The following is an 11,496-nucleotide window of genomic DNA, read 5'->3' as shown; positions in this document are numbered from 1 at the left end:
CATGGCAGTGGTGGACACAAAAATCTTCACGATCAGTACTTCTTTCTTAGTAGACTATTTTATTTTTCAAATCAATTTCTATAATGTTTATATTCTTATTTACTCTCTACTATGGTATTTATGTACTTTGTATAAGCACACAATAATCAAAATAATCCTGTACCTTCACTTGGTGGTGGTGATGGTTATGAACAGCCTTTATTCTTTCTCACTCATTTTGAGACTTGAGCCTAGAATATTACTATGTTGCCATGTAAACAGGAGAAGTAGAGTAGAAGATTAAAAAGGGTCATGTAAACAGTTTTAATGGGATATCATTCTGCTAAATGCCTAAAATAAATTTTAAAAGTATTTTAAAATTAGGTTTAAGACTGAAACTTCCTATGCCCAAAGAGAAAAATAAGGCCTCTGAGTGAGATGACTTTTTCAGTGCTAAATTCTGCTTGAATTTTGTTACATGGTATTCCTTGTTCTTTTTTCTTACTTCCATTCTTTTTTTTTTTTAACTCCATTGTACTTAAATTTTACTTTCCTAATTGAAAATAGATTTTTTTCTTACAGCATATTCTGATCATGGTTCCAAATACCCCAACTCTTCCCAGATCCTCCCCACCCAAGTCCACATCCTTTCTTGCTCGCCTTCATTAGAAAACAAACAGGCATCTAAAGAAAAAAATAATAAAATAAGAACAAATAAAATTGAATAGGAGAAAACAAATACATGAACAGAAAAAGAGCCAAGGAAAATGCACAAGAAACACATAAAAATCCCTACAAAACAGAAAATTGGGAAACATAATGTTTAAGACCTGGAGGGTAAGAAAATGAAAAAAAAGTCCCAGATAAGTCATTATGAGACAAAAACAAACCAACAAAACTCCCCAAATACCATTGAGTTTGTTTTGTGTTGATCATCTACTATTGGGCATTGGGCCCTGGTTGTAAGAGTGGTCTGTAGACACGGTGAGACTCCACTAGAGAAAACTTGCAAGTAGTTATCAATTGGAGACAGCTTCTGGGTTAGGGATACGGGCTTGTTTCCACTCCACTCTCAGTGCTGAGACCCCAGACCTGTGTAGCCCTGTGCATGCTGCCTGTCTCTGTGAGTTCATATGTGTGTCCATTCTGCTGTGTTTAGAAGGCCTTGTTTCCTTGGTGTCCACCATCTCCTCTGGCTCTTACAGTATTTCTGCCCCCTCTTCTGCAGGTTTCCCTGAGCTACATGTGAATGGGGGGTGGGATTTATAGAGACATCCCATTTAGCACCTCTCACTCTGTACATTGTCCAGCTGTGGGTCCTCTATAGCTCTTTGTTAAACTTTCTTTTATTTATGTGTATACATATGTGCCTGATTGTCTATATGTACACCATCTCTATGAAGTGCCCATACAGCCAGAAGGAGGCAGCAGATCTCCTAAAGCTGGAGTTATAGTTGTGAGCTATCTGGCATGGGTGCTGGGAACCAAACTTAGGTCATGTAGAAATAAAGCAAGCACTCTTAACTACTGAGCCATGTTTCAGCCCTCAAAAAGTATTTTTATCAGTAATATAAGAATTCTACATGGATGTATCATAATTTACTTGACCCAAACTTTACTACTGAAAACACATTATTTCTAAGTTCCATTTATTAAACATTAAAAGTAGTACCATAAAAACTCTTATCACTAAATATATACTAACAGAAAAGAAAACACTTTAGGGTTTAATAAACCTGAATTCCATGGATCAAGCTGGCAAATCTGTTACCAAGTTGCCAAATTCAAGTGCATACTTGTTACTTTTCTCAGTGCTGAGACCAAACTCCTGCTACTGAAAACCAAAGGAAAGGTTGGCTCTGCCTTCAATGTTTCAGGGTACAGTCCGCTGAGACGTGATGGTGACAGGAGCATGTGTCACACAGAAGCAGGCCACACAGGGTCAGCAGTCAGGAAGCAGAGGGAGACAAAAGCTGTGCTCAGCTTGCTTCCTCCTTTTTATCAGTCTGGAACCCCAGCCACCTCAACTCAGGCTAGGAACTCCCTCACAGATATACCCAGAGGTTTGTTTCCTAGGTGACTCTAGACCCTAGACCCTGTCAAGTTGATAACCAGTACTAACCATCACAGGTTGTTAAGAATTACGGGGAGGCCCAGTGTTCTGGGCTGCACAGGCCCTAAGGGACCAGACTAAATAAGAACAGAGAGACTCGATCAGTCAGGGTTCTCTAGAGGAATAGAATTGATATGGAAGTCTACCAAGAGAATTCAGTAGTTGGTCAGTCCATGAAGCTGGATGTCTCAGCTGGTCTTCAGTTTACACCAGAATCCTGAAAAATTAGGCTCTAATTGTAGTGAAGGAATGGACTTGCTGGCTATGGGGGTAGGGGGTGTTGGGGAGAACCCTACCCCAGCCCTCTAGGTTGCTAACACCTAAATGGTGCTGTAGCTCTATCTTCAAAAGGCCATTCCATCTTTCTATCAGGCCAGCTGCTTTCTACCAGGCAAAGAGCAAAGTTTTCTTCCTCCATGTCCTTATACAGGCTGCCGCCAGGTGATGTGGCCCAGATTAAAAGTAGACCTTCCCACTTCAAAGGATTTAAGAAAAAAAATCCCTCACAGGTGTATTCAGCTGCTTGGGTTTTAGTTAATTCCAGATGTAGTCAAGTTGACAACGAAGAACAGTCACCACAAACCCACCCCTACTCAACTTGACACACAATCATATCTCCTTATGTCATCCTTAATTCCCAAATGAAAACAATAACCAGGTTATAATTACACTCAACCTGATATAACTATCCCATGTACAATTACAAACACATTCAATATTTAACCAGGTCATAATTACATATAATGTGATATAATTATCTCTCATACAACTGCAAATGCATTATACATTTTAAAGTAAGTGACAATATCCCTTGAAGGATATTTTTTTAGTATCTCAAACTTAAATGTTAAAACCACTGATATTCTCTTAATTGATATTACATTACATGATAAAGAAATTGAGAAAACACAAATACTTGTATAAACACATTCTTAACAAAATATTACAGAAACACTCATGTCAATTATATATAATCCATACCTTCATTCCTGATGAGTCTGTACCCTTTTTCATCCTGCGTAGATTAGGATGGAGTTTCACATTGACTTTAATCACAGGACATTTTGGCACCAAGAGATGCCCTAAAGGATCTCCTACACTTCAGGCAGAATTTTTCTTACCTCCGTTGTGGAGAAGCAATCCAATTTCCTCATGGTAATCTGGATCAATCGCTCTTCCCAACACTGCTATGCCTTTCTCAGCCTATTAGCATCAGAAGCCCATAGTGGCAGGGGGTTGGGGGGGTGGAGGGGTGGGGGTGGTGGGGTGGTGTCTGAGTTTCCAGTTCAATGGAATGTTTGTTCTGTTTCCTGGCAGAAGTGCTCCCCCTTCTGGAACCAAAACTTCTAGGCCAGAAGAACTTAAGGTCATGGGAGCAGAAAGAAAAAATGTTCCCAGTGGGTCACTAGGGGTGACAGTAAGTGGAACCATTCCTCTTTCCACCCTTTGATTCCTGGACCCATGACTTCTAGCTAGAGGAGAACCCATTCCACATACTCGATGCTGATTCTCCCTTCTGGAGAACCCTACCCCAGCCCTCTAGGCTGCTGCCACCTAATTGGTGCTGTAGCTGTCTGGTCTTTGAAAGGCCATTCTATCTTTCTATCAGGCCAGCTGCTTCAGGACAGTGGGGAATATGGTAAGACCAGTGGATTCCATGATTGTGGGCCCACTGTCACACTTCTCTGGCTGTGAAGGAAGTTCCTTGATCAGGAGCTATACTGTGTGGAATAGCATGGTGGTGGATAAGGCATTCTGTAAGTCCATGGAGGGTGGTTTAGGCAGGAGCAGTACATGAAGAAAAGGAAAATCCATAACCAGAATAAGTATCTACTCCAGATACCTGGCTGATCACCCCAGGGAATGATGCCATGTTGGGTCAGTACTGGTCTCTGCTCTTGGCACATCTGGCACACAGCTGCAGTGGTAGCCAGGTCAGCCTTGGTGAGTAGAAGTCCATGTCGTCGAACCCCATGCATGCCTTCCATTGCCACTGCCATGGTCACTTTGTTCATGTACCCACTGGTCAATGACAGGGATGGCTGGGGAAAGAGGCTGACTATCCAGAGAATGGGTCATCCTCTTTGATGACTGAACTCTTCCTCAGCTGAAGTCACCTTCTGATGAACATTTACATGAGACACAAGCATCTTTGCATCCTTTGTCTATTTGGAGAGATCTATCCACTTCTTCCCCACATGTCTTTCTCACCCATTTTCCAATCAGGCTATTTCCAAGTCCCTGACCATCCAGCCAATCCATTGGCTACAGCCATGAATCAGTCAGTGAACAATCACACACCTGACCATTTCTCCTCCCCCCCCCCCCCCCCGCCAAAAAAAATGTATGACCAGGTACAGTGCCCAACATTCTGCCTGCTGTGAAGATTTTTCTTTGCTGGTATCTTTCAGGATTGCCCCAAAAAGGAGTTGAAATGCTACAGCTGCCCACTTCTGGATGGTTCCTGCATAACACGCAGAATCATTAGTAAACCAAGTCCTAGTCTTCTCTTCCTCAGTTAACTGACCATAGGGCACACCCATGAGGCTTAGGTGCATGCTAGGCAGCATACGGCAATTCAATGGGATTAGAAACCACAGGAACTTGGGTAACTTCTTAATGAAACTTGTTTGTGCCTTCAAGACCTGCTAGGGCCTGATCACGTACATATCACTTCCATTTGATATGGATTTCTGCTGTGTACATCCTGCTTTATGGCTTGATGGGTCAGATAACACCCACCTCATGAAGGACAGCTAGGGTTGCATAGTAACTTGGTGACCCATTGTCAAATGTTCAGTTTCCACTGAGGCCCAAGAGCAGGGCAAAAGCTCTCTTTCAAAGGGAGAATAGCTGTCTGTGGATGATGGTAGAATCTTGCTCCAAAATCCCAAAGTTTTCCTCTATGTTTCCCCTATAAAGGACCTGGCAAAGGCTCCCAACAGCATCCCAATTTGCCACTGACAGCTCAAGTACCATCAGGTCTTCTGGACCATATGGTTCAAGCGGTAGAGCAGCCTGCCCAGCAGCCTGGACCTGTTGAGGAGCCTTCTCCTGTTCCAGGCCACACACAAAGCTAGTAGCTTTCTGAGTCATTTGGTATATGGGCTGGAGTAGCACAGCCCAGTGAAGAAAGTGCTGTCTCCAGAATCCAAACAGGCCCAGTAAACAGTGTGCTGCTTGCTTGGTGGTGGAAGGGGCCAGGTGTGGTAACTTATCCTTCATCTTAGAGGCCCCACACCACTGGACTCCTAAGAATTTCACTGAGGTAGCAGGCCCTTGAATTTGGGCTGGATTTATTTCCCATCCTCTGATGTACATGTGTTACCACCAAGTCCAAAGTAGCTGCTAACTCCTGCTCACCTGGTCCAATCAGCATAATATTGTCAATATAGTGCACCAATGTGGTATTTTGTGGAAGAAACAGATTATCAAGATCCCTTCAAACTAGTTATGACACAGGGCTGGAGAGTTAATATATTCTTGAGATAAAACTGTAAAAGTATTGCTGGTCTTGCCAACCAAAAAATTGTCTGATGGTCCTTATGGACAGGTATCAAGAAAAAGGCATTTGGCAGATCACTAGCTACATGCTATATACCAGTAGATGTGTTAATCTGCTCAAGTAAGGACACCACATCTGGTATAGTAGCTGCAATTGGAGTCACAACTTGACTGAATTTTCAATAATCAACTGTCAATTCTCCATGATCCATCTGTCTTCTGGACTGGCCAGATAGAGTTAAAGGGAGATGTGGTGGAAACACAAGTCCTTTCAAGTCTCTGATGGTAACACTAATTCCTGTAATTCCTCCAGGGAGGTGATACTGTCACAGGTCATGAAAACAATATAAAAATTCGCCACCTTCTAAGTATACCTATCCCAATTATACATTCTGAGACTCGGGAAATAAACACAGGATGAGTTCTAGGACCCCCTGGACCTACTGTGAGTTGGACATCAGTCAAAACTCTATTGATCAACTGACCCCCATGAACCCCCTGTAGCAGGAGTCTTAAAAAGTTCTTATTAATAAAATTAAACCTGTGAGCCAGGTATTGGGTTGAACTGGAAGATCAGAGAACCAGAACAAGCCACAGCTACCTCACCTCGCTGGATCCTCAGCTTGTCTTGTTTCCTTAGACTGGAAGCCTCTGTGTCCTCATAATCGAATGGCTCTCAGCTGAACTGTGCTGCTAGAAGCCTGAAAGCTTAACCAGCCAAATGCTTAACCAGCCAAATGCTTCTAGTTTCTGGTCCTCATGCCTTATATACCTTTCTGCTTTCTACTACCACTCCCTGGGATTAAAGGCTCGCTTTCTGGGATTAAAGGCATGTGTCACCATGCCTGGCCATTTCCAATGTGGCCTTGAACTCACAGAGATCCAGAGGGATTTCTATCTCTGGAATGCTAGGATTAAAGGTGTGAGTGCCACCATTTTCTAGCCTTTGTATCTAGTGGCTGTTCTGTCTCTGACCCCAGATAAGTTTATTAGGGTGCACAATATTTTGGGGAACACAATACCACCACAGCCCCCACTTTTAACTGGAGGGCCACAGTGTTTCTAGGGGTCTTCCAGAATCAGTGTCAATTCTGAACCGTATCCAATAGACCCCAGAGAGTCTAATTGTTTCCTTTCCCCCAGTATAGTTACCCTTGTAAAAGCCCATAGGCTCCTCTGGGAGGGAGGAGGACTGGAGAAAGGCTAACAAGAAAACTCAGGTATTTTATGAAGATCCTTCCTCAGGGAAACCTGGCCATCCCTTCATTCAAGGGGTTCTGGGTCTGCAAACTGGCTCAAGTCTGGAAATTGGTTCACAGGCCCAGATTCCCTTTGCCATGACCCAATGGAGCCTTTATTTGCTTAAGAATTTTTCCACTTATACAGATCAAACAATTCAGTAGGCTTCTTATCTATTTCATGCCTGGGAACACCATGATTGATTAGCCAGTACCAAAGGTCCATCTAAGTCATGCCACCATCAAATTCGCTGTGCCCGTGCAGCCCATTATGGGTCAGGCCATTATGGACACTGCTTTGTCTGTGCTGCCCATTACAATAACTACGATCGCCTTGTCTTTGGCAAGTCAGTACTGCCACATGGCCCCCACTACTTCAGAGCCCAGTTAAACCTACTGCATTCAATTCATCCAACTGAGCAGCAGCATCTCCAACCCTAAGGTCTGGCAGTAGGCCAATGACAATGACAGAGCTCTTCAAATGTGCTAGTGCCCCCTCACCATTTTGCATCTTAAAGGATTACTGAAGGATGATGTGTTTTCTGGGCCTCCCATCGTAGAGGGTTAAGTTTCACACAGCACACCCACTCTAGCTTTGAAATTTCTCTGAGTCTTAAAATTCTTTCATCAACACTATGCTAAGGTATATTAGGCATCTCCAACTCCTTTTCAGTACCTCATCTTTTGACAAATGCTTCAGCCAACCATTTAAACAAACTTTTGACACTTTTTTTAAAACTGTGCGAGCTTCCATATTAAACCTAGAATCTCCACTCAGTGTGTCTATATCAATAAATTCAGTCTGATACAGTTTTATGTTCCTTCCTCATCATCCCACACCCTCAAAATCCATTCCCACACATATTCCCCAGACTTGTTTGAATGAATTAGCAAACTCATTAAGCTCTTTAGCAGTGTAGAGCACCTCCTCATGGACCACACTTTCTAGCTCCCCTTGAGGAACCTGCTCTGCCTTAAGTCTGGTTATAGGTCTAGAGATGACTATTGGTGGGCCGTGAGGGACATCAGAATTCTCTTGCCTGGCATCTCCTTCAGAGAAAGTCACTGCTGGTTTAGCAGACAATGACGGATTAATTTCCTCAGTCAAAGGCAGAAAAAAGGCAGTATTTCAGGGGGTTGGAGTGTGAACACATCTTCTGCTGAGGATAGAGAGACTTCTTCCTCAGGTGAGATAAACCCTTGAGAATCTGAGGCCTCAAAGTTCTCAGTCTTAATAGAGGTCTCCCATAGATTTTCATCCCAAGTTACAGGATCCCATTCTTTACCAATTAATGTCCTTGACTGCCAAAAGAGAGTGGGACTTGAATTTTCCCTGTAATTCAGCCAATCTTATAATGAATGCTTTGGTTTGATTCTCTGCAACTTGAGCTCTACGGCTGCTGCAGAGAAGATTCTTTTCCAGGGCAGCCTTAGGAACCTTTGGAATGTTTTTGTATGTCTGGAACTGGCCATTTGTGTCATTGAGTTCATTATTGTCCTTCACCATATTCTGAGATGCTAGAAGTTAGTTAATTTTATCATGGAGCTCATTCTTTGTCAATTTACCCAGAGATGCTAGGAGCAACCAACCAGCAGTATCATATCCCTTATTTTCCCCACAAACTGTCAGAAGCTTTATATACAGAGTTACCAAATCACAATTGGTGACTCAGGTTAATCAAATACATCTATCTCCTTCCTTTTGTAAAATAGTTCACACCATGGGCTTTCAGTATGCTCCAAGTTCCTAGGAGAGGTTTCAGTAACTGAAGAAGCTGCAGTAATTGTAGGTGTTGGCAAATTGAAAGGCTTATTTCAGATACTTTAAAAATTCATTCTTGGGCTGGAGAGATGGCTCAGAGGTCCTGAGTTCAATTCCCAGCAACCACATGGTGGCTCACAACCATCTGTAATGAGGTCTGGCTCCCTCTTCTGGCCTGAAGGGATACATGCAAGCAGAACACTGTATACATAATAAATAAATAATAAATCTTTTTTAAAAAATTCATTCTTATACTTCTGTTGCTCTAGAAGTATCAGAAGAGTCTGATACCAAAATCTGTAACTAGTCAGGGTTCTCTAGAGGAATAGAACTTATAGAATGAATGAAATACATGCACGTGCACACACACACACACACACACACACACACACACACACACACACACATTTATTAGAGTGGCTTATAGGCTGTGGTCCAGTTAATCCAACAATGGCTGTCTACTAACAGAAGGTCCAAGAATCCAGCAGCTGTTCAGTCCACGAGGCTGGATGTCTCAGATGGTCTTCAGTAGACACCAGAATCTTGAAGAAGTAGGCTCTAATGCCAATGAAGGAATGGACTTGCCAGTGAGAGCGAGAGCAAGCAGGCAGAGAGCAAGACTCCTTTTCCCATGTCCTTTATAATAGGCTGCCACCAGAAGATGTAGCCCAGATTTAAGGTATGTCTTCCCACCTCAAAAGATCATGATTAAAGGTGTATTTCTCTACCCCAAAAGATCCATCTTAAAAGTGGGTCTTCCCTCTTCAAAGGATTAATTAAGTAAACACCCCCCCACCCACCACCCACCCCACCCCCCCCCCCCCCACCCCACCCCCCCCCCCCCCCCCCCCCCCCCCGCCGACAGGTATGTTCAGCTGCTTATGTTTTACCTAATTTCAGATGAAGTTAACAACCAAGAACAGCCATCACGGTGACACGGACTATGTGCCACATAAGCCTGAACTTAGAAACGGGCCAGTTTTTCAAAACACAGGACATGCACAGTGCCAAGTCCACATAGGCATCATTTATGTGAGCTACAAGAACAAGTGAGTTCTGTTTTAGCTCCATATGAACTAGCTTTGAGAAGTCCAATCTAGTTTTCACTCCTTATTTCTGCTTTTATTGGCCCTCTGATGAAAAGCTCTGCTTACATCCCCTCTACTCAGCTCAAGAGTGCCTCCCAGTCACAAATTGCTAATAAAAACATCGATGTCAATATTAAAACTAGATTTGCTATGATTTTGTTTTGTAACTGGAGATCATTGCTCAGGATACTTAAGAAGTTCCAGCCCTTCTGTTATCACTCACTCTAGAGATAAGTCACAGTTACTGTTCTCATCAACAAAAGAATAAAGCCTTGGCCAGGCATTATGGTACAGGTCTGAAATCCCAGCATTCAGGAAGCAGCAGAGGCAAGAGGATCAGAAAGTTCAAGGCCAGCCTTGGCTACATAAAACAGTATATAACCTAAACCCTCACAGAACAGCTTCCATGTCAGTAGTGCCAGTGCTGGAGACAATTCTGGCACCTGCAGCTTGAGAAGGAGTGCCCGCCCCCCCCCCCCCCGCCCCCCCACTTGGGGATGTCCACTCAGAGAAAGCCAAATCTTTGGTATGGTGCAGAAAAGCATTTCAGGACAAGCCGGTATGAAGCATAGTTGTGGTTTATTAAAGAAGTTGAAGAACAGAGGTTAATAGAGAACTGCTCAGGGAAAAGAAAATCACATGCAAACATGTGGGTGTGGGGTTAAGGGAGAAGCATCCCTCATTTCTTTATAAGTCATAGATTATGGTTTTGTTGATTTCCAAAGTTATATCTTGAAAGGGTTGTTAAATGTAAATGCGGTCACAGGAAGATTCCTGAGGTATGCTGGACAGAATTACAACTGTAACACATTAGACCACAGGGGTGCATGAATTTGGGGTATCTTCACTGTGAACAACAGTTAACTGTTTTGTTAGTGGGGATTCCCAGAAAATATCCAGGAGAACATTAAGGACATACATACTCAAGGCCATGTACACTCAGGCCTTAAACCTGGTTACTACTGCCTTAACATTCTTTCGGGTTTGTTTTTGATAAAAAAAGTCTCACTTTGTAGGTAGGCTTGGCTAGCCTAGAACTTGCTATGTAGACCAGGCTGGCCTCCAACTCAGAGATCAGCCCCTGAATGCTGGGATTAAAGGTGTGCACCATCATGCCCAGCTTTTTAACTTTCTTTTTTTGGAAATATTTCTGTATCAAAAAATATTGCCTGTATGTAGGCAACCTTTAGAGCAAATATTAGTAGTAACTGTCCTGGAATTCTTTATTTTCAGGTAGTAAGGAGGCTAGAACCACACTTTAGAGTGAAGGCTCCCTTTTCTCTGCATAATCTTCTCTGCGTAGCCTATCTTGTCCCCAATCATGCAGAGCAGTGAGGTAGCTCCAGACATGGTGGGACCAGGAGGTGAGTTCTGCATCTCAGGCCTAGTCTAGCAGGGAAAAGATCTGAGAAACACCCACAAACTCAGACCTCCACGTGCACATCTGCACACACCCAAAGACAGACAGACAGACAGACAGACAGACACACACACACACACACACACACAGTGCAATGTAGAAAATCTAGTTCATCTCACAGAGAATTTCCTTGAGCACCTCCCGTTCTACAATACTGGGCTCTGCCAGAGAAGATTTGGGTGCACAGGCCGGAGAATCAGTTCAGGAAGGGAAGTCATGGCTGGTAAACACCACGCTAAATGAGATTCAGGCTTCAAAGAGACACAAGTAAGACACAGAGATGGGCAAGGGTCCTTAATATGAGCAGAGGGCAGCCGGGACAAGGGACGCATCCTTGGTGTGAAGACCTTTAACTGTCTCCCAAGGTCATCAGAGGTAGACGGGGAGACCAC

The sequence above is a fragment of the Peromyscus californicus genome, unplaced genomic scaffold (genome assembly GCF_007827085.1).
Source record: "Peromyscus californicus insignis strain IS unplaced genomic scaffold, ASM782708v3 Scaffold_4__1_contigs__length_199733344, whole genome shotgun sequence".
Taxonomy (NCBI): Eukaryota; Metazoa; Chordata; class Mammalia; order Rodentia; family Cricetidae; genus Peromyscus; species Peromyscus californicus.
The sequence above is the reverse complement of the archived record's forward strand: the minus strand, read 5'-3'. Positions refer to the sequence as shown.